Genomic DNA, 24,330 nt, shown 5'->3' on the forward strand with positions numbered 1-24,330 from the left:
TAATTTTTTAACAGTTTAGCCGATAAATCGGTAATAATTTAATCATATATTTATATGAGTTATTTTGTAAATATTAATTATATTATAAATAATATTTAATAATATATTAGTTATTTTTAAATTTTAAATTATAATTTTTATAAAATTATTTTAAAAAACTTAATTTATATAAATATTAGTATAAAAATAAAGATTTTTGAAATATATAATATTGTTATATAACATATTTCTAAATATATGTATGAAATATTATTATAATATATTATATTATATAACAATAATATGTTATATAATAATAACATAGATAAAAATGGATAATATAAAAATTACGGTACAAACAAGAATTTTAAAAAAAAACATTTGATAAGTTTAATAATTAATTTACAAAATTGAATTTCGGTTAACGGTTAAACCGGTTAATCGACCAGTACCGACCGGAACTAGTAGAACCAAAATCGGTAAAATTAATATCAATATTGACCGGTTAATCAGTTTCTAAAATGAGAGATAAAATCGGACTTAACCGGAACCGTTTAATCGGACCAGTTCAACCGACACCCTTTGTCTTTAATCTGAAATTCTGAAACGTTTTGCGGATCCTTCGGCTCCTCTTTTTACATACATTGCAGTGTTGTAATCAGCGTTCTGGGTGTTTATGATTCTCTTTTTCTCTACATTGAGAAACGTAGTGAACGTTTTGTAGACTGTGGGCAATTGATCCATTACTGTTAGAAATCTTGTCTTGAAACATAACAAAAATATATATATATAAATTATGTTACAAATAGATGAAATAAATAAAATATATGAAAAACAATATCACCGAATAAATTGTTGATTCGAGGCATGTGCTTAGCACATTTCCCTTAAAACAGTTCCACCGTCTCCCCATGTGCTAGAGCTTATCACAGATGGCTGTCTTCCAGGGTACAACGAATCTAATAGTGATTCAGCACCAAAATCACTATACAACGAGCTTGATAAAGTACCTGAACTATCACCGGGTTTCAATGGAAAAATCGAACATAGAACTCGAAGAACACTCACAAAACAAGAAGAAGGATTTTGGAATTCTAGAGTGAGAAAGATGAAGGATGAAGTATGTGTAAAATGAATAATGAATGGGTATATATTGCTGAGAATTAAACTTGTAAATAAAACCATCCAAACGTTTATTAGCAATAAATATTGTTCATTCATTTGTTAATTAATCCATAACTAATTAACATCAGCCTATACGTTGATTTGCAAAAATGCAATGTTAGACATTCAATGCTAATGCTAGCTAATTGAAGAGTCCATACGTTAGCCAATAGGCCAATTAAAGCTAAATGTTTATCCTAACATTATGCTTTAATTTTTTAATTAGGCATTAAATATTAATTAAACAATTAATATTTAATTATAATTTGGATTAAATTCACTGTTAATTCACGTTTGAATTCGTGTGAATTTTATTTGATTTTATTTATTTACAATCTTATTTCCATTCATTAATGGAATTAGCTTAATTCCAACAATCCCCCACATTAATGGAAATTGAAAGATTAACCCGGTGAAAGGTTCAACAGTTGAATTCTACATAGGATAGGTAAGTGTAACCCTTTGAACCTTCCCTTGTGAAAGCATATAACTTTACTAGCTGATTAGTAGACTCGATGTCCTTGAACTATTCTGCCTTTTGTGTAAACGATTACACGCTTTCACATAGAATTCTCCCTAATACATGTCAAGCTCTCATGGTTGTGTCCATTTTGGCCATGGAACACGCGCCTGGTTCTGTGAGAGGGTCTAGAATTGAGCCGTGCAATTCTTTCGAAGCGGCCCCACTTCTCCCTCACATAGGTGATCTCTTTGCTCACAAAGAATCATTAAAAGCGATATACTTATCCTCGTCAAAAAATTATTGTTTCGTTATAGGATTAATCCTCAACAATAACTTTCCAAGTCAGTACAATTAGGTTGTCCCATTGAACCTAGTTCTTGGGATCTCCAGTCTGCATAGGTTGAGTTTTCCTTCATACCAACTTATAGTAGGCTAATATCTCATAAGACTTCAAACTATCTCTCTATTCAATAATTTGATTAGTGGATCCACAATGTTATCTTTGACTTACATAGTCAAATTTGATAACTCCATTAGAGAGTATAGTCTAATGACATTATGTCTAAGACATGTATGTCTAGACTTGTCATTGACTCTAAGTTTATCTAATTTCAAATTATTATTACAATAATTAGAAATTTCTGATAATCTTAGAATATCTTCTAATAAGAAGCATAGTCATTCGTACATGCTTACCATTTAAACATTTTATTTTGTATGAAAATATTGTTTACTTGGCTAACTAGTAGACAAAATGTCTTTGAACTATTCTGCCTTCGTGTAAACGATTATATATTTTACATAAAAATATTTTATTTTTCGACATAAGTCAAAAATATAGATTATAACGTTTAATCTATCCATCATAAGTTTATTAGAAGATTTCCATACGTAGATTGCACTTCTAAGTGTAAACATATTCACTTTAAGACGTAAAGTCTTTCATTTAATAATATCAATATATCATTTGATAACAACATGATATTTCGTTTAGTGCAATTCATATCCTTTATGGATTTAACCATTTTATCGTAATTTTCAACGATAAAAATATCGTACAAAATACACGTAATGAAATAATTTTCATTGTCTTCATGATATATATAATTGTCACATCCACTTTTTAATAAAAGTATGATCAAATTTTCATATCATTATTATAAAATTTGTTATAAGTCATATCAAGACTTTATAAACTTTCTTTTTCATTTATTTCATAAAATTCTTTTGAAGACATTGGTTCTTCAAAATTTTATGAAAATAATGTCAAAATATGACACGTTTCTTGATTTCAAAATTCTCAAATCTAAAATATCGATTTGAACACCAACTTAGCAAATATAAACAAGACATTTCTTGTTATTTTATTTCTTTTTATAAAGTTGCGCAACTTTATCTTTTATAGAGAACATGTTTCTCTAACAACAAATTATTTTAACATTTATCATAATATACACAATCATTTTTGTGTTATAATCAATAAAAATATTTGCCCCCACATTCGTGTTGGTATCCTTTTTAAATCACACACATTTGTATAATTTAAATCAATGATTTTCTAATCAAGAAATTGTCACACAATTCTTTTACAAATTTCTTTTGTTATACTTATATGAATAAGATGACTATATCATAAATAATTAATTGAATAAAATATAATTTCTATACAAGAGATTAAAATGTTTATTCATATATAAATCATTCTTCACATAATCTTCACATAAGAAATTTAATCAATTAAAATATTTATTTCAACACTTAATTTCTATAAAAGAAATTAGAATATTTAATCAAATAAATATTCACCATAACATATGATTTTACAAAAGAAATCATAATGTTTCAAGCATCTTTGGCCAAAGCCGCTTAAACATTTATTTTCGGTTGCACGTTTGCATACCGCAATATCGGCACGTTTGCCTCATTATTCTCAAATAAAACAAGACTTTCCTTGTAATTGTTTGATTTCAAAATTATCAAATTAAGTAAGTCTTAATGATGCAATTGAACAATGTATATCAAATATATTATATTAAACCAAAATTAATATATCCATATATATATATGATATGCTATATTATTGCTTCTTTCATTTTAGTCACCACAATGACAAAACAACTATAATATATATAGTCAATAACATAGAAACGTAATCAGATAAATAATATATCATATATATTATTAAATAAATATATATACAACTTCATTTATCATTAAAAATACATGATAAATAATTAAAATATTAATTATTACACTTAATTAGAATGTTGATCATTTATCTTTAATCAAATATAAAACTAACTAATTATATAAATAAATATTCATGTCATCAATTATTCATTTCTTAATTAATTAGGTGACCTTTAATATTCTATAACAAATCTTTGTCAATCAAAGAACACATGTGACAAATTTCAAAATTATCTATTAAAATAAAAATAGATAGAAAATAAATCTTAATTTATATATATATATATATATATATATATATATATATATATATATATATATATATATATATATATATATATATATATTTCTAGATAATACTTATTATGAAAGAACATAAATCATCATATTATTAGCTAATATGCATGATATATATAAATAATCACTTAGAAATATAATCAAATAAAACATAACTACAAATGTACCTCATGTCTTAATCGAAGTAATTACATTATCGTGTTATGAACGATAATCCACGTAACAAATCTAGGTGGATCATTCTCACCGAGATAATTCTTGCGAAAATATTTCGACTTACATAATTGTCTCTTTCAATGCATGATTAGAATAAGTTCTAACACAAACAACTTATTTAATCTTAAGAAATTAAAATTTCTATACTCAATTTATTTCATAATTTCTACATAAGAAATTATAATGATTTCAACATTCATAATTAATGTCATTTAGACAAATCATGTTTTTTTTATAAGAAATCATTATCGACTTCATTCATCTCCAACATATAGAGTCATTTTAAAAGTCTGATTTCTACCAAAAAATTATTGTCTACTCATTCATCTCATAATTTCTACGCAAGAAATTCGAATGGTTTCAACATCAATGACTAAAGTCATTTTAAGTAGTCTGATTTCTATCAAGAAATTATTGACTATCCATTCATCTCATAATTTCTACACAAGAAATTGGAATGGTTTCAACATAAATGACTAGTGTCATTTTATAACACATCAAATTTCTTATGAAAGAAATCATTGGCTCCATTCATTTAATAATTTTCTATAAAAGAAATTTGAATGGTTCCATCATAAATGACTAGTTATAACTCATCAGATTTCTTGAATGGTTCCATCAAAGAAATCATTGGCTAAATGTGATTCGAACTAGGGACCTTTCGCCTCCTCACACCCTTGCATCTGAACTTTGAACCACTGTGCCAATGCGCCCTTTTATTGTTGTATTACTGTTTACGACCTTTTGTCTTCTCTTCAGAGAAACTTATTTTTCTCTTATTTTTGACTTAAACTCTGTCAAACAAAATTGATAACTTAGTATCATAATCAAACGGTAAATATATAAGACAATTTATATGTACATATATAAATAGACCATATTTCGTTAATAATCAACATATCACATTCTTATTAATTATCACGCTTAATTAATTTAAGAATGTATATATATTATAATTAATTATTTTGAAACTGAAACCATATGTTTCAATTATAATTAATTTTAATTACTATTAAATATAACCACAAATTTTATTTAAATTGAAAATTATAAGTTAACCTTTTAGTTACCTTTTCATTTATTAATAATAATAATTCTAGTAACTCTCAAACTTTTAATGAAAAAGAAAACAAATTATTGTTTTCTAAATTATTTTCAAGATAACATTTGTATATTGAATATACAATTTTTTTTTCTTGAGAAAATTTATATGTCAAACATATATCAGCTTATAAAATTAAGCTTTTAATAATACAAGAAAAATATTAAAAATTAACATTATACGTGTATAATAAAGACTTATCTTTATTAGTCGATTCTTCTTATTATTAAGATGAATAATTTCAACTTGTCGAAATGAGCCATCATTTCTTTTGCAACATCGTGACTCGTATTTCTGAAACATCAAAGACAAAGATTTTCGACGACAAAAACTACTAAATAAACGGGAGACGATGGAACTGTTTTAAGATTGTTAGAAATCTTGTCTTGAAAAATAACAAAAATATATATATATAAATTATGTTACAAATAGATGAAATAAATAAAATATATGAAAAACAATATCACCGAATAAATTGTTGATTCGAGACATGTGCTTAGCACATTTCCCTTAAAACAGTTCCACCCTCTCCCCATGTGCTAGAGCTTATCACAGATGGCTGTCTCTCAGGGTACAACGAATTTAATAGTGATTCAGCACCGAAATCACTATACAACGAGCTTGATAAAGTACCTGACTATCACCGGGTTTCAACGGAAAAATCGAACATAGAACTCGAAGAACACTCACAAAACAAGAAGAAGGATTTTGGAATTCTAGAGTGAGAAAGATGAAGGATGAAGTATGTGTAAAATGAATAATGAATGGGTATATATTGCTGAGAATTAAACTTGTAAATAAAACCATCCAAACGTTTATTAGCAATAAATATTGCTCATTCATTTGTTAATTAATCCATAACTAATTAACATCAGCCTATACGTTGATTTGCAGAAATGCAATGTTAGACATTCAATGCTAATGCTAGCTAATTGAAGAGTCCATACGTTAGCCAATAGGCCAATTAAAGCTAAATGTGTATCCTAACATTATGCTTTAATTTTTTAATTAGGCATTAAATATTAATTAAACAATTAATATTTAATTATAATTTGGATTAAATTCACCGTTAATTCACGTTTGAATTTGTGTGAATTTTATTTGATTTTATTTATTTACAATCTTATTTCCATTCATTAATGGAATTAACTTAATTCCAACAATTACAAGGATTGAGTCTTTGATGTTTTCATAAGAATCATCGAGGCCCATCAAGAATAACATGAGATTGTTTTTCTCATACTTATTCAACACCTCTTCCTCTAGTTTACATCCAACATAGTTGGCAATGTCAGTCTTTTCGCAAAAAATGTCAAATGTGGACTCAAATGTAGTTAAACATCCCAATACAATCTGATTTTTTAATATAATTCTTCTAGATCTAAATTCTTTTTCCTTGTAGTGCAGATGTCTTTGTTCAGTTTGTATTGTGTAGGTACATTATCACCATCATACATAGTTTGTTCATTCCACAACTGTTGTGAAGTAGTTGCACTTTGGAAGTATACTTTATTTTTCTTGTCAATGGGATAAGGTTTCTTGAAATTTCTTTTCATGTTCCCGAGCAAGACTATGTTCCGATACGAATTCGTAGAGGATTCACTAAGATTTCTCAGGCGACTGGGTTAGAGCTATTGTATGATATTAAAGATGATGAATAATAGTAGAAAGATTAAGAATAGAAAACAACTTCATACAGATGATGAATAGTATAAAAAAGATTAAGAATAGAAAACAACTCCATAAGATGATGAATAATAGAAAAAAAATTTAAGAATTATAAAACAACTTCCAAGAGATCATTAGCATGTGTGTCTTCAATGTGTTACAACATTATATTATATGAGACTTTATAAGCTAATCATTAACTAATTAATGTATTTAAAGAATACCTTGAATTTTGATATGTCTGCAATCAGTTATAGAAAGTAATTTAACTGCCTATATTAAAAACAAATAATATATATCTTGATATTAGTGCTAACTGCCTATATTAAAAACAAATAAAATATTTTCTTATATTGATATTAGTGTAGTGCCTATATAAACTTGAACAAACTCTTCATTTATTTCTATGAAACTCGATACTATTTGTATATATAGCTGGCATGTGCTATAAGGCCAATGTCTTCCTTCATCCACATAATCAATTTTATAGGACATGAATCGAATTAAAATTTCGTTTCAAATCAAAGTTAATAAAAACATGCAAAATGAAAACTATAATTCAAAGCCCTATTATTTTTCTTGAAAAATCAAAATAGTTTTTTCCGTGGTTATGTGATGTCGTAATGGTTTTTTTTATCAGGATATTGACACCGCTCTTTTAGGAACTATTTTTATCGCTTGAACTACCTTGGTCAATTTCGTAATATTATGTGCATAGATAATCGGATTTTCATGTTATATATTTATTTTTGTTTTTACAGTTTGCTCTAAAAAAAATGTATTCTTGTTATTTATTTTGGGTATTGTGGTAATTGAGGGTTTATGGGCTTACATGAACAAATTGCAATGGTTTTTTAATCTTTTATTTATTTTGTTGTTTGTTATCCTTAGTTTATTTAAAAATTTGTATTTATTTTTGAAAATTTGTATAATTAAAGTGAAAAAAAAATCATTTTATATAAAAGATGTGATTGAATTAGATAAAACTTTTAAAAGTAAAAATTATGATAAAAAAAAAGTAATATTTTGATAAATTTTAAATCAAGTTGCATAAAAATTTGTTGATGAACTTTTTTATAGCAAACATGGTTGTTTTGATTTTTAATAAAATATTTTTTTATAGTAAATAAGTTCATTAGATTGTATTTTAACAAAAGTATAATTACTTGTGATATTATATGATAAGACAACCTTGATTAAAATAAATGACAGAGTGATATTGATAAGACTAATAACTAAAATAAATGTAAGTTTAGTATTAATTCGAAAAAATATTATAATATATTTTACATTTAAGAGAATTAAACTAAATTTTTGGCTTAACTTTTAATTTAATTTAAGCTAAATAATAAAGTGATTTTAGCTAGGTAGCACCTCTAATATTCTCATTTATGTAAATTCAATATCTATCATACACTATAACTTCATTCCAATTAATGCTTAATTTGTATTTGTGACATCAAATTAACAAATCTAATTTTACCACTTAATGGCTTAATTAGTATGGTATTAGATAAATTTAAGGTGAACTAAATCTTTGAATAGTTTTAACTCACACCAATTGAGAAAAATAAAATATTTTAATTTCAATTGCAATGTACCACTGGTGAAAAAGGGGTCAAAACCGAGAGTAAAAACTCTCGGTTTTGACCCTATAACTTTCGGTATAGACACATTACCGAAAGTTTTGGTAACTCTCGCCATCCCTCGGTATTGACTCTTTCGTTAAAAACAATTGGGCATTTACCGAGAGATATCGTAGAGTTTTCGGTTTAGATACCCTAGAGTAAAACCGAAAGGTAATTGAAAAACTTTCGGTTTTTCCACAAAAAGGAAAACCGAGAGTTTTTCAAATAACTCTCGGTTTTACACCTTAGGGAAGAACCAAAAGTTTTCTATTAACTTTCGGTTTTTCCATTTGAAGAAAACCGAGAGTTATTAGAAAACTTTCGGTTTTTTCACAAATAGGAAAACCAAAAGTTTTCATATAACTCTCGGTTTTTCTATTAGAAGAAAACCGAGAGTTATTTGTAAAACTTTAGGGTTTCCTCTTTGTGGAAAAACCGAAAGTTTTTCAATTACCTTTTGGTTTTTCTTCAAATGGAAAAACCGAGAGTTATATGAAAACTCTCGGTTATACTCCTACGGTGAAAACCGAGAGTTTTCTAATTAACTCTCGGTTTTCTTCAAATGGAAAAACCGAAAGTTTTACATAACTCTCGGTTTTTCCATTTGAAGAAAAATCGAAAGATTTCAATATTACTTTCCGTTTTTTCCTGTCAAATTTTAAAAATGTGCTGATTATTTTGCTCGCAACCAAAACCTGTTCAGCCAAACCAATATATCAATAATAAAAGAAATGACACATACATTAAACGATCACATTAAATGATCATTATCATTACAAAATTTGCAACCAAACTAATAATCCGAACAATCTGTTATAAATTCAAATTGACACAACTACTAATGAAAACATGTTTTGAATCGAAACAACCAATGACAACGTACTAGAATTAGCTTATGGGGGGAGGAGGTGGTTGTTGCCTCATAAACAATTCGATTCTCTCCATTCTTGCATTCATCTCTAACTTCTCCCTCTCCATTCTTGCATTTGTTTCTTCTTTTTCCGCCTGCATTTGTTGAATTGTGCGCATTCTTTCTTCGTCCCTCTTCTCCAGTTCCTCCAGCTTGAGCTTCATTATTTGATTCTCTTCTAACAATCGCTCATTGTTTCGTTGTGAACTGTTTCCACTTTGACAATCATCACGAAAGTGTGTGGGCCGGACGCCTGATCCCATTCCGAACACTACCCCGTGTTTTTGTTGTCCGAACACCCTCTCTGTCAATTCAAAATCAGATATTCCCAGTTCGTTACTAACAACCTCCTCCATCTCAACCTGCACAATTGAAATAAAGTATCACTTCTATAATAAAAAACTAGGCATATTCAATTCACTTACAATTTCTCTTGCACGTGTTCGTCCGGGACGGGTGTTGGGTTTTCTTTTGTCGGTTTTGGGGTGCGGGTCCTCTTGAATACTTCAATGACAGACGGTGCCCGTCCCATTTCAATCGCTTGTTGAAATAAATGATTTATATAATTAATAACTATTAGGATCTAGGTCGCCGCTGGAGGACCGGGGTTGGGCCGGTTAGCGGGTCTCACTCAAAGGGTGGTGATTAATCATGTTAGAGATTAACACCGGGGTTTCAATACTACACAAATTGTCACAAACACTTGAACTATATTTAAGCGTGGAAGAGGTTTGTTTCAGGTTGAAGCAGCACTCTTGTATGATAGGCAGAACCGGTTTTGGATGATGTAGGTTTGAAAATTGATAGGTCGGTTTTTGTAACCTGGTGATTCGGTTTGGATAGAGTCAAGTAGGTTAGAGCGGTGTAGGTAGGTTAGTGTAGGTCGGTTAGAAAATAGAACCGGCAGTAAGTAAATAACAAGACGGATTTTATGGATGTTCGGAGATAAAACTCCTACGTCACCCCTTCCTCTAGAAACCGCGAGAATGATATTCACTAAGGAATACAAATACAATCCGATCGAGACTTATTTCCTGCTCGATAATACCCTTACAATTTACACCGAAATTGTAAAATACACACTTCAAATTTAGCACTTATGCCTTCTAGAGAGAGAACACAATCTTATCACTTGTAAGTTAATTGTTCACTATATGCTTTGTCGCGTATTATGTCCCTCTTAAAATCTATTGTGTCCCTTCTTTACTCTTCTTCAGCTGCTCCTTTTATAGGTGAAATATGTCAACGGTCATATTTCTCTTTCTTGAATCTGATTGGCTGAGCAGAGGTTCAGTGATTCAGACCCTGCGGTCATCTTTTCAGACCTGGCGGTCAACTCTACAGACTTTGCAGTCTATTCTTCCGGTGTGTAAGACAAACCTGCTAGGTTTGTCTTTTACTCAATGTGGTAACTGTTGGTTAGACAGTTGTCTGTACTTGGAAGATTGCCTCTGATTTATCCTGAAAGTGGAAAGATCCTGTAGGACTGTCTTCTGCAGCCTGCAGACTTTCCTCAGACTTGTATGAGTATGGAAATGTTCAGTCTGTTCCTTTGGTATCATACTCAACAGATACCCGAAGTATCTTCTTATGCTGGTCGGTCATTTGACTTAACCGAATGGCTTCCGGTGTGATTGGTTTAACCGGACAGCTTCCGGTTATTCCTTTGCTTTCTAGCTGATCGGCTGTCTGGTGTTTCCGGTTCTTAGTTCTGGCCGATCCTTTCTTTGTGCGGTCATGTTTCGAATGTTCCTGGTCGGTTTATTGTCTTGACCGGTGAATCTTTTTAACCGGTTTATTTGTTTGACCGGTTCGGTTCCTTGTTCCTGCATGAAAGGTTTATTTATGTTAAGTTTTGTGAATCGATCTAATTTTATCTAACAATTTCTCCCTTTTTGATTATTTTATTTAAAATTATCAAAACTATGTAAGTTTGCAAACGTAGGCCGGTTCTTTGTTTGACCGGATTTTTGAAACTGACTTGGGAGAATTTTTCGAAAAATTTGGAAAGATTTTGAGAAATATTTTGGAAAGTTTATTATCTTTTATCTTATCAATTTCTCCCTTTTTGATTATTTTATTTAAAATTATCAAAACTATGTAGAGATGCAAGTATAGGCCGGTTTCAAAAATATCTTTATATAGAGAGAAATAACCGAAAATATTATATAGACACTGAAATAAACATAGTTTAAGGAAAGTGAGCCCCTATTCTGAGTCAGAGAAACTGAAGACGTCCATCATATCCTTGGTCGGCTTTTTCTTATCCGGTCTTGAGGATGAGCCTCCAGCTTGCGGTTGACCAACTGTGCTGATTGGAACCGTATCGGAGACTCGCTGTCTTGTAGAACGCTGCTCTAGTTGCTCTTCATCTTCATCTTCGGTGTGAGTAGCCGGATCCGGTTGATTTTCAATAACCGTTTCAGTGATCCTTTCCAGCAGCCCGGCTACTTGAGCCTTCTTTGATGTTTTCCTTTTCCGTTTTGCCGGAACCGAAGAGGAAGGGGCCACCTTTTTCTTTTTGTGAGCATTTGCAAAGTCAGCGAGTCTTTGTCTTTCATTATTTAACCGCTCTGTATCCTCCGCAGCTTGAGCGGCTATGGACTTTACCAGTCCCGGATACTTAGCCACTGTGAGTCGTTCGCGCTCGGCTATTTCCTCTTCAGAAAGTCGCGGTGGCTCCTTTTCTCTCCGCGTTTCTTTGTCCAGCGCATCTTGGACTTCCTTAGCCGCTCGGGCGTTTGCCTCCTCAACCGCTGTATCAGCATTCACCTTGGCCTTGATTAATTCATCTACTTGTGCGGTGAGCACCTTGAGGTCGGCTTTGAGCTTGTCGTTGCGGTCTTCAAGGCTCGCGTTCTTGTTTTCCAGATCGGTGACCCTCCATCCTAGGTCCTCATCTACTTCTGTGAATCGTTGTTCGGTTTCCATTTCAAGCCGATCCAAGTCATCTACTATTCCGGAGGTCTTATCTTTCAAGGCCTTAGTTTGTTGAAAGTGTTCGTTGCGCATAATAGTGTCGTCCCGGTAGTCGGCTTCAATTTTTGAGATCCGGTCATTTGCCTTTAGCTGATCATCCCTCGTCTTTTCGGCGAACCGGAGTGCCAGGCGCACGGTTTTCTTGATTTTCTCCTCTAATGGGTGAACCGTTGAGTCAGCAAACTCTTGAATAAGGGACTTGACCCGTTCTTCTGTGACGCGTAGTTCAGAAACCCCAGGTTGTTCAGTTTCAAGTTGTCCGGTGAGAGGAGTCCCCATCCTTTCATCGGTTTCATTTGTCACAGGAGCTGGTGTGTGCTGTTTTTCTGTGTCTGAACACCGCCTCAAGCCGATCGATTTCTTCAGCGAATTCTCCTTTCGCTATCTCAAGCTTTTCTAACACCAAGAGCTGCAGGTTAGCTATCGGTGTTCCCTCGACGTACCTTTCCTTAAGCTTCAGGATACGTGCGTTTAACTTTTGTAGCCGAGCGCGCGGTCTTACGATGGCGCATCGGTCCATGGCTTCGTGAAGAGTTTTGGCGTTTGTGAGGCTTAGAGCGGTTTCCTCTATCTCCTTCAGCCTACTGAAGCATTGTTCATCGGTTAGGCCCGGTAGCATGTGCTTGAAGAGTTTGTCGCATCGGTACTCATGCCATTCCTGGTATAATGCGCCAACCGCTTGAACTCTCAGTTCAACTTCCTCCAGGATTCGGCGTGCTATAATACCGGCCTTCTTCTGGTCGTCATCAGGGGTAGCCTCCTCCTCCTCACTGCTGTCTGCACCGGCCTCGGCGTTCTCAAGATTTGCGCCTGCACCGGTATTATCGGGACTTGTACCCGGATGCTCTTCTTCATTCGGTCCTTCTTTATCGGTTTTCTGTGAATCGGTTCGTTCAGACGAGGAAGTCGATTCTTCCTCATCCGAGAATACTATCTTCTCCTTGTCCTTGTTTCCGGACTTTTCTTTTGCTGGGACCGGTTTCTTGGCGGCAGGTTTCTTCTTTCGGCCACCTGTGGAACCGGGGGCCGGCTGCTTCCTCTCCAGGAAATGTTTGGATCTTATTAACCTTCTTGATGGGATAATGACACCAGGACCGGTGTTGATGTTATGGTGGAGCAAGATTTTTCAAGAGGGATGGTGTATCCCCATGACCGTGCGGAGTCCGGATTCACCATGTCTTTCAAGTTGTGGAATATTTCCTTCGCCCAGTTGACTTTCGTACCGTCTATCAAACCGACTAGCATCTCGATCTTGGCCTTGGTGAGGCTGTTGTAATTTCCACCTCTCGCCTGAACCGACTTTGTGAAGATGTCACAAAGCGGTATGTACTCCGGTCATAGTGTCGCTTTCTTACCGGATACTTTCATCGGTTCCTTGGTTGCTGAGAGAATCTGGCAGGCTGCCTCGAACGTTGTTGGTTCTAGATCCAACAAGGCATCTCGGCCGTCTGTTGGAAGGCGTAGGCTCTCCGTAACCGATTCTTCGGTTATCTCGAATTCAGTACCACTAACAGTCGCGGTGATCTTGTCGCCAGATAGAGTTGCGGTGTTGAAGAATTCTTCAACCGCTTCTCTGTATAGAATAAAGGGACCGCCGAGAAAATACTCAAGTCCGACTTCGGTTACCCGTTTAATAACTTCATTTGCTGCAGGCGTGCCCTTTTGTCGGATTTCCTCGAAATCCACCTGAATCATGTGTTTGAACAAAGCCGAGCCTCGACCCATCTTAGATGATTGAGAGGGTTTGATAAGACAAGAGAATAGTCGCTGAGAGATTTTGAGAGCTTAGAGAGAGAAAGCTGATTCGCGTAGGAGTGAAATGAAATACCCAAGGACTCCTTATATAGGCGCGGTTTGGAAACCCAACCGTCCCATTAACTCTTGGCGGGAGTTTTCCCTCCAACCCAAAGAGGCGGCAAACCGTGGGCGGGAAGCCAAAAGGCGGTAATCCAAACGGCGGTAATCGAGAAGGCGCCAATTCAATGGGCAGTAAACCAAGAGGTGGGAAGTTTGAGCGGGAGTTTTGGGCGGGAAATTTCCTTCCAAAATTTTCGATTTCGACTTTGATGACGCAATCCCCTTTTGAAACCGTTTGACGCTGCGGTGTTTAACCGGAAAGTTTGGTTATCGAATTTTAACCGGTTATTTGAATAAGCAGATTTTTTGCAATCTTTTGAGTTTAAGCGGTTTTCTTTGAAACTGGATAAGAGCGCGGTTATTTTGAAAATGTTAACCGGTTACTTGGATATTCAGATTTTTAAGATGACCCGGTTATTTAGACTTAAAGTAGAATTATATTGAAGGAACATTACAGAATAGAAACCGAAAAGTGGATCGGTGTGAAAATAGACATACATAAGATGAAAAGATACAACTTATGTAATAACCACTTTACAAAACCTTTCTTCCATCGCATCCATGTCAAGAATGTTCGAGGGAGATGCCGGTGCGCCCGGTCCAAATTCTGGGCGGTATTTGAGAATAAGTCGGCTGATATGAGGAGCATAACCGAGACCTTTCTTGGTTAGGACCATGTTTTTCAGGTTCTGAAAAATGACCGTTGACCAATTGATGGTCGTGTTGCTGATAATATGGTTCATCATGTCGTATGTTTTCTTGGAGTAGCGCTGGTTCGGGGATTGACAGATGATAGAGCGAGTCACAATCTCAAGAAGGAGTTGGATGTGATGAGCAAGGCGGGTTTTTAACCCATGGTTTTCCACCGGAACATCGGTTCCAGAGAAGAACAGTGCATGGTCGGCTGCCGTACTTCCCACCTGGGTTGGAAAGTCAGAAAACCCTTCTGTGGGCAAGTTGAACATGTAGGCAAATTCGGCTTCATCAAGCCAGAAAGTATGGTCTCTCACCATGGAGACGATATAGTTGCCCCTGATGCAAGCGCTTCTGAAGAAGGTCTTAACATCCTTAATCAGTATGGGACCGGATTCTTCGAGAAAGGTTCGAAGTCCGTTGTCAATGAGAGATTCAAACATGATCTCCTTTGTTTCTACGTCCCAATGTTCCATACATGATTCGAAGTCGATGCTCAAGAAGTTTCCCAAGGTTCGACTCGGCATGATTCTAACTTTTGCTAAGAGAGAGATAGAGTTCAAGAGATTTCAAGAGAGTTTTGTGTTTTAGGATGTGTTGAGTTGATTACAGGATAGCCCTTTATATAAGTTCGGTTTTGGAGGGAAAATATTAGCAATGAATGTCAGTTTTGTCTCATTAAGGAAGAGAATATTTATGTTTCCAAAACGCATTGGGAAGGGGTTACTTTTAATTAAATGCGGAGCTCGAGGTGGGATTTGGTTGAAAAGTAACCAAGTTAGTTGGGTATTGATTACTCATGTAGTTGGGGGTTACCTCATTAATTAAATATTACTTTCCATTAATGACCCATGCAACAACAAACTGAGTAGTAACCGATAGAAACCGAAAATGACATAGGTTAGACCGAAAGGAACATGATTAAAGTCGAAATGATCATAATGATGTTGAAACAGAGATACACCCGGTGCGTGCAGCAAAATGACCGGGTGTAGGAAGGAGTGACCTAATAACCGCTAGAGGTGACCGCACTGTTGGGGTTGTTGCGACGGTTCCTCCTCTTCCAATCCTTCTCAAACCGCTCATAGAAGGAGTCGGTTACTTCCTTGGTTAGCACTTGAGCTTGATTCAGACCTTCGCCTGGACAGGTCGGTACGCCAAGCTCGAGAAGCAAGCAGCTCAGTTGGGAACGAGGCCGACTGTTCGAACGCTAATCATCCAGATTAGAACGTCGAATAGTACCCTTGACCAATTAACCGGTGTCCCGGTGGTGATGGCAGCCATCATGTTAAAAGATGCGGTACAGTAGGTATTCGTCACATCTCTTCCTAAGATGCTTCGACCTATCACGTCATTGAGGAGCTGATATTCAGCTCTCAATAGTGACTTTGTGCCATGGTCATTGACTGGTTGGTTAGACCGGGCAAAGGTTAGAGAGATCTCGGCCTTTAAGTCGGCCGGAACGTTGAGATCGGTTAAGCCTTCCTTTGGCAGCCCAAAGCACCTCCCAAAGTCATTCTCCGTGAAGTCGAATACTACACCGCCCACCTTTGACTGGATATGGGTGTCAAAGTGCGGTGTACCTCTGAAAACCCTTGCGTTGTACAAGAATTCTAGAACAGATTCTGGGTAGATGACATGCTTGTCATCCAGGAAGTATTGAAGACCTGTGTCTTCAAGTGATTTGATCATTTTGAACACATCATAGTGTTCAGTGCTCTTTGCAGATTTGAAGTCCACTTGGAAGATGTTTGGAAACTTAGACATTTTTGTCTTAGTGAGAGAATGAGTTATGATTTGTGATTGTTTTGTTTAAGGTTTGTTCATCTTATATACTGGTGGAGAGGGAGCCCTATTATCCAGGTATCACAGGTGATAATGTCTATTATCCAAAGGGGAAAAGGTTTTGCATAAAATAAGCATGTCTATAGCCTAGGCTGTTGGTCATAGGCCTGGACCATGAAAGATATCAGATCTTCACGTCTTTTTAGGTGTGACCATTTTACTTTTGAAAAGGAAATGTCTTAGGACAGATAAGCTTAAACGCAGATAATTATTCCACTTTTGTTTGAAGTTCAAATAATCTAAGATAACCTATTTCCGAACCAGTCAGTTATCAGTTGTTCGTCCCGGTGCGGTTATTTGGTGCAAGCACTAAATAACCGGCCAGTTTACTCTTGTCTGATATACATGGCGGTTCTTCCATAGATACCTTGAAAATTTGAAGTTCAACAGTTTAGGAGGAACTATCGGTTTTGTCTGTCCGAACCGGTTTCCTTTTAAGCATCCTTAGGGAGGATCTGACTAATATCGGTTAAACCGAGTGTAAGTCTGAATTGAGAGAACTTAGCTTCCTGTAGAGGCTTGGTGAAGATATCGGCTACTTGTTGATCAGTCGGTACGTATTCCAACCGGATATGCTTCAGCATGACATGTTCCCGAATGAAGTGGTGCCTTATATCAATGTGCTTGGTTCTAGAGTGTAGAACCGGATTGTAAGTGATTGCTATGGCACTTATATTGTCACAGAAGATCGGAGACTCTTCGGCTATGACACCGAAGTCCGTTAGTTGTTGTTGGATCCAAAGGAGTTGTGAACAACAGCTTCCGGCCGCCAGGTATTCAGCCTCTGCGGTTGATGTGGCAACCGATGTCTGTTTCTTGCTATGCCATGAGACAAGCCGATCACCTAGAAACTGACATGTTTCGCTGGTGCTTTTTCTATCGATCTTGCAACCTACGTAGTCTGCATATGAATAGCTCGTTAGGTTAAAGGATGAGTCCTTTGGATACCACAGGCCGACATCAGGTGTTCCTTTTAGGTATTTCAAGATCCTCTTTGCGGCTGTGTAGTGGGATTGTTTTGGATTGGCTTGAAATCTTCCACACACACCGACTGCAAATAGGATATCCGGTCTACTTGCTGTCAGGTATAGAAGAGAACCGATGATGCCCCGGTAAGCTATCTGGTCTACCGATTGACCCTCATCATCTTTGTCCAGTTTAACCGATGAGCTCATTGGAGTAGCCGCTGATGAGCATGTGTCCATCCCAAATTTCTTTAGGAGCTCCTTGGTGTACTTGGGTTGGCTGATGAACGTTCCTTCTTCGAGTTGTTTAACCTGAAGACCTAGGAAGAAACTTAATTCTCCCATCATACTCATTTCAAACTTGTTAGTCATTAGGGTTGAAAATTTATCACATAGCTTAGGATCGGTTGAACCGAAAATGATATCATCTACATATATTTGAACAAGTAGGATATGTTCCTTCTTTTCAAATTTAAACAACGTTTTGTCCACCGACCCGATGGTGAAATCATGTTTTAACAAAAATGCGGTTAGTGTATCATACCAGGCTCTAGGTGCTTGCTTTAGACCGTATAAAGCTTTATTTAGCCGGTATACATGGTTTGGAAATTCAGCACTTTTGAAACCGGGTGGTTGTTCAACATACACCTCTTCACGTAGGTCACCGTTCAAAAATGCACTTTTGACATCCATTTGAAAAACCTTAAAGTTTTTGAATGCAGCAAAAGCTAGAAAAATCCTAATAGCTTCAATCCTAGCTACAGGGGCAAATGATTCTTCAAAATAAATGTCTTCTTCCTGTTTATAACCTTGTGCCACTAATTTGGCTTTGTTCCTCGTGACCAAACCGTCTTAATTGAGTTTGTTTCTAAATGCCCATCTTGTTCCTATGACCGGTTGATCTTTCGGTCTAGGGACTAGGTACCAGACTTTATTACTCTCGAACTGGTTTAATTCTTCTTGCATTCCCAAGATCCAGTCCGGATCTGACAATGCTTCATCTATTCTTTTCGGCTCAATCTGGGATATGAAAACGGAATTAAAGTATTCCTCCAGAATTTGACGCCTAGTTCGAACAGGTTCCGAAGGGTCACCTATAATTTGCTCAGGAGGATGTTTAGTGTTCCTTTTGAAATTCGGTTCAGGGATGTCTACCAGATTACCGTTTGTTTGATCAAGGCTAGACATATCGGTAGGCTGAATAAGATTATCAGACTGACCGATTTCCTCGGTTTGGACCGAAGTGTCAGCTTCCTGTCGTAGGACAGCTTAATCCGGCTGGGTTTCAATATTACCCATCTGGTCATAGACAAACCGCCTGAAGACCGGTGTCTCATCTTCACTATCAGAATGGATATTGTTATTTTCCAATCTGTTGTGTAGATCAAAGCATGATGCAGTATTACTTTCAACTGATTCATCGAAAACCACGTGAAGTGATTCCTCCATGGTTAAAGTTCTATTGTTATATACTCTATATGCTTTACTTACTGCTGAGTAACCTAGCATGATCCCAGTATCGGTTTTTGCATCAAAAGCAGACAGATAAGTTTTACCATTTATATGTATATAGCATTTACAACCGAAAATCTTGAGGTATTTAAGGTTGGGAACCCTGTTAAAATAAACTTCATACGGTGTTTTGTTATGAAACTTGTTAATCAAAGACCGGTTTTGTGTGTAACATGCAGTATTGATAGCCTCAGCCCAAAATTTTTTAGCAATACCCGAATCGGCTATCATGGACCGTGCGACTTCCTTGAGAGTCCGGTTTCTTCTCTCGGCCAGGCCATTTTGTTGAGGAGTCCTAGCACTAGACAACTCGTGTCTAATACCGGATTCATCAAGAAATGCGGTTAAAGTACTATTGGTGAATTCGGTACCTCGATCACTTCTAATGCTATTAATGCGAGTTGATTTTTCATTTTGCAAACGTTTAAGTAGTGTGATCAGGTTGGCTGTGGTTTCACGTTTGGATGGTAAAAATATACCCATGTGTACCTAGAATAATCATCAATAACTACCATGGTGTAAAGCATACCTCCTAGGCTAATGACCTGAATCGGTCCAAATAAGTCCATGTGAAGAAGATCTAAGCATCGGTTAGATTGAATGTTTCCTTTACTCTTAAAGGTTGACTTAGTCTGTTTACCCATTTGACATGCTGAACAAACCTTATCCTTGTTAAATACTATGTCAGTAATACCTTCTACTAGCTTTTTACCGCGAATGTAGTTTAAGGTTTTCATGTTTAGATGGTTTAGTCTCTTATGCCATAATCAGGTTTGATCAGTCTTAGCTATCATGCATACAGGGTATTCTACCTTCGTTTTCCAGTCTACCTTATAAATATTTCCTAGCCTATTTCCGGTTAGTAGTATAATACCTTGAGAGTTCTTCATTAGGCATGCATGTTTAAGAAATTCTACTGTGTATCCAGCATCACACATTTGACTAATGCTTAGCAGGTTAAAACGTAGGTTTTCAACTAAAAGCACATTATCAATTGTCAAGTTACCATGGACAATCTTACCCTTGCCCACAGTTCTACCTTTTGAGTTGTCACCGAAGGTGATTAGAGCACAGGTTTCTATTCTAATGTAGGTTAGCAGATTGTTGTTCCCGGTCATATGCCTGGAGCAACCACTATCCAAGTACCATTCGGAGTTTCCTAGCCGTTTCTTTAGATCCTGCAAAATGTACATATTTACAACTATTTGGTACCCACATTCACTTGGGTCCACATGCGGTTAGTCCTTTGGGCATCCAAACTTTGACAAACCGGATGTCTTTCTTTGCTAAGGTTTTAACCGTCCTTTTGGCATTCGGTTTTGGATACTTCGGTTCTCCTGTGAAGGCCTTGAATGAGGGTGATTTGTAATTTGTCCTACGCGGTCGATGATTGGCTCTCCTATTCTTGAGCAGGTCGGCTTTTCTTTTCTCAGGGTCAAGCCATTTCTCAGAGGCAGTTGGACCTACATAGGTTAGTTTTTCTTCCGTATAGTATGCGGTCAATTCCTCTTCAGCGGTTAAGGAACTTCTAACAAATCTTATGAGGGGGAGGTCGTTCTTTGAGAACCTTACTCTTTCTACGGATTTATGGTTTTTGGATCTATCGTCTATGTATCCTAAACCGAACATGCAAGTGGGGTGTCTTTTGTAACTACACATCGTATTCACCATGTCACTAGATCTCTTATATGCGTCCATCTTATACTGAAGTCGGGCATTTTCCTCCTCGGTTAGTTCTCGAACTGGTTCACTAGACTGTTCGGTCTTGAGTGGTGGTTCAGGTTCTAACTCGGTTTCTAAGATAAGAATTTTATCATGTTCTATGACCTTTGGTTCGGTTAGGACAGGTATTTCCGGTTCTGTCGGAATGGGTACTATAGGGTTGGTTCTAAAGTTGAGTTGCTTAGGTAACATTGCTAGTAGGTTTTTATACTCTTCTACCATATCATTCAATGTATTATATAGCTCATCTTTAGTAAATTCTTCACAGGGAGAGTTAAATACCTGTTCCTCATTTGCCATGAGGCATGTGAGTTCATCATCACTGTCACTGTGAGCCCATAGACTTCCTCCATCATCGGCTATCAGTGCTTTCTGAACCTCACTTCCTTCACCGGTTTGTTGATAGTTGTTTCGGTTGTTTTGGTAATCCGGTTTCCGGTCATCCCTCCTCGGTTTTCTGCATTTCCACTTGAAGTGTCCCAAATAGTTGCAGTTATAACATCTTATATTGGATTTATCACCATAGTTGTAGTTTGTGGGTTGGCTTCTTTTCATGAACCTCCCAAACTTTTGTGCAAGCATTGCCATGGCATCCTCGGTGAACTGTTCGGCGGTTCTGATCGGTGCAGGTGCAGGAGCAACCGGTTCTGTGGATGTGATCAGTGCTTTGGTTGAGGCCGAAACTTCTTCTTCAATCCTAGATCTCATTTCAAACTCATATTCCTTAAGATCTTCGAATACATCATGCAGCTTCATCTTACTTATGCAGTTTGATTCCCTCATCACCATTGTCTTTATGTCCCATGCACTTGGAAGAGATCTTAAAGCTTTCATGATGACCTCCTTGTTGTCATACCTCTTGCCAAGAGTTGCTAGCTCATCTAACACACCAGTGAACCGGTCACTGTACTCTTTCATTGTTTCTCCCGGTTTCATCTTGATGCTCTCAAACTTCTGGGTAGCCACCATTACCTTGTTTTCCTTTGTTCTTTCATTTCCCTCAAAGATCTGAATAACCGTGTCCCATGTCTCCTTTGCGGTTTTGCAGTCTCTGATCTTGCAGTATGTGTTTCTGTCCACACTGTTGGAGATCCGGTTTCTAGCATGGTTATCCAGGTTATTTCTCCTCCTATCTTCAGCTGTCCATTCCTTTCTGTCCTTGTCAATGATTATCGGTCCTTCGGCCAGAATGGACTCCATCTCATCATCCAAGGTGATTAAGTGTAGGTGCATGCGTGCCTTCCAGTTGGCAAAATCATCACCTTCTAGCATAGGAGGCCTATCGAAAGACATGCTTGCTTGAGTATTGAAACTAACTGCTCTGATACCAATTGTTAGGATCTAGGTCGCCGCTGGAGGACCGGGGTTGGGCCGGTTAGCGGGTCTCACTCAAAGGGTGGTGATTAATCCTGTTAGAGATTAACACCGGGGTTTCAATACTACACAAACTGTCACAAACCCTTGAACTAGGTTCAAGCGCGGAAGAGGTTTGTTTCAGGTTGAAGCAGCACTCTTGTATGATAGGCAGAACCGGTTTTGGATGATGTAGGTTTGAAAATTGATGGGTCGGTTTTTGTAACCTGGTGATTCGGTTTGGATAGAGTCAAGTAGGTTAGAGCGGTGTAGGTAGGTTAGTGCAGGTCGGTTAGAAAATAGAACCGGCAGAAAGTAAATAACAAGACGGATTTTATGGATGTTCGGAGATAAAACTCCTACGTCACCCCTTCTTCTCGAAACCGCGAGAATGATATTCACTAAGGAATACAAATACAATCCGATCGAGACTTATTTCTTGCTCGATAATACCCTTACAATTTACACCGAAATTGTAAAATACACACTTCAACTTTAGCACTTATGCCTTCTAGAGAGAGAACACAATCTTATCACTTGTAAGTTAATTGTTCACTATATGCCTTGTCGCGTATTATGTCCCTCTTAAAATCTATTGTGTCCCTTCTTTACTCTTCTTCAGTTGCTCCTTTTATAGGTGAAATATGTCAACGGTCATATTTCGCTTTCTTGAATCTGATTGGTTGAGCAGAGGTTCAGTGATTCAGACCCTGCGGTCATCTTTTCAGACTTGGCGGTCAACTCTACAGACTTTGCAGTCTGTTCTTCCGGTGTGTAAGACAAACCTGCTAGGTTTGTCTTTTACTCAATGTGGTAACTGTTGGTTAGATAGTTGTCTGTACTTGGAAGATTGCCTCTAATTTATCCTGAAAGTGGAAAGATCCTGTAGGACTGTCTTCTGCAGCCTGCAGACTTTTCTCAGATTTGTATGAATATGGAAATGTTCAGTCTGTTCCTTTGGTATCATACTCAACAGATACCCGAAGTATCTTCTTATGTTGGTCGGTCATTTGACTTAACCGAATGGCTTCCGGTGTGATTGGTTTAACCGGACAGCTTCCGGTTATTCCTTTGCTTTCTAGCTGATCGGTTGTCTGGTGTTTCCGGTTCTTAGTTCTGGCCGATCCTTTCTTTGTGCGGTCATGTTTCGAATGTTCCTGGTCGGTTTACTATCTTGACCGGTGAATCTTCTTAACCGGTTTATTTGTTTGACCGATCCGGTTCCTTGTTCCTGCATGGAAGGTTTATTTATGTTAAGTTTTATGAACCGGTCTAATTTTATCTAACAATAACAATATTTAGATTAATTTATTACAAATAATATACTTACCAACTCTTCTTCAATTTGTGCAAACGGTCTACTTCCCGTACGATGTGGGAATTTCAGCTTCTCCATGTTAATCATATTTGTACGACTGTTTTTCTGTATTTGAAATAAAAAATGAAGTTAGATTAATTAATATCAACTTTTATTTGAATTATGAAACCGTACCTTAAATTTTTCCGTGAAGAAATGGTTGCGACACACAAAGTCTCAATCATCTCAATCGTAGTCTGGTGGAGGATTAGCCAGTACCGCCGCCTCGTCTCCATTGTGGACGCGGATATATGCCTTGTTCAAATATGACCGCCATCTATCCCATATCTGATTGGCGTGTCCCAGTCTGGTCTTTCGAAATGACTCAATATCACCATTAGTAGCTTCGAAAGGATCCTTAAAAAAATAACATTCAAATGTTAAAAATAATTATTTAATTAGTAATGTATAATCAAGTAATAAGTATTAC

This window comes from Impatiens glandulifera, chromosome 1, assembly GCF_907164915.1.
Source record: "Impatiens glandulifera chromosome 1, dImpGla2.1, whole genome shotgun sequence".
Taxonomy (NCBI): Eukaryota; Viridiplantae; Streptophyta; class Magnoliopsida; order Ericales; family Balsaminaceae; genus Impatiens; species Impatiens glandulifera.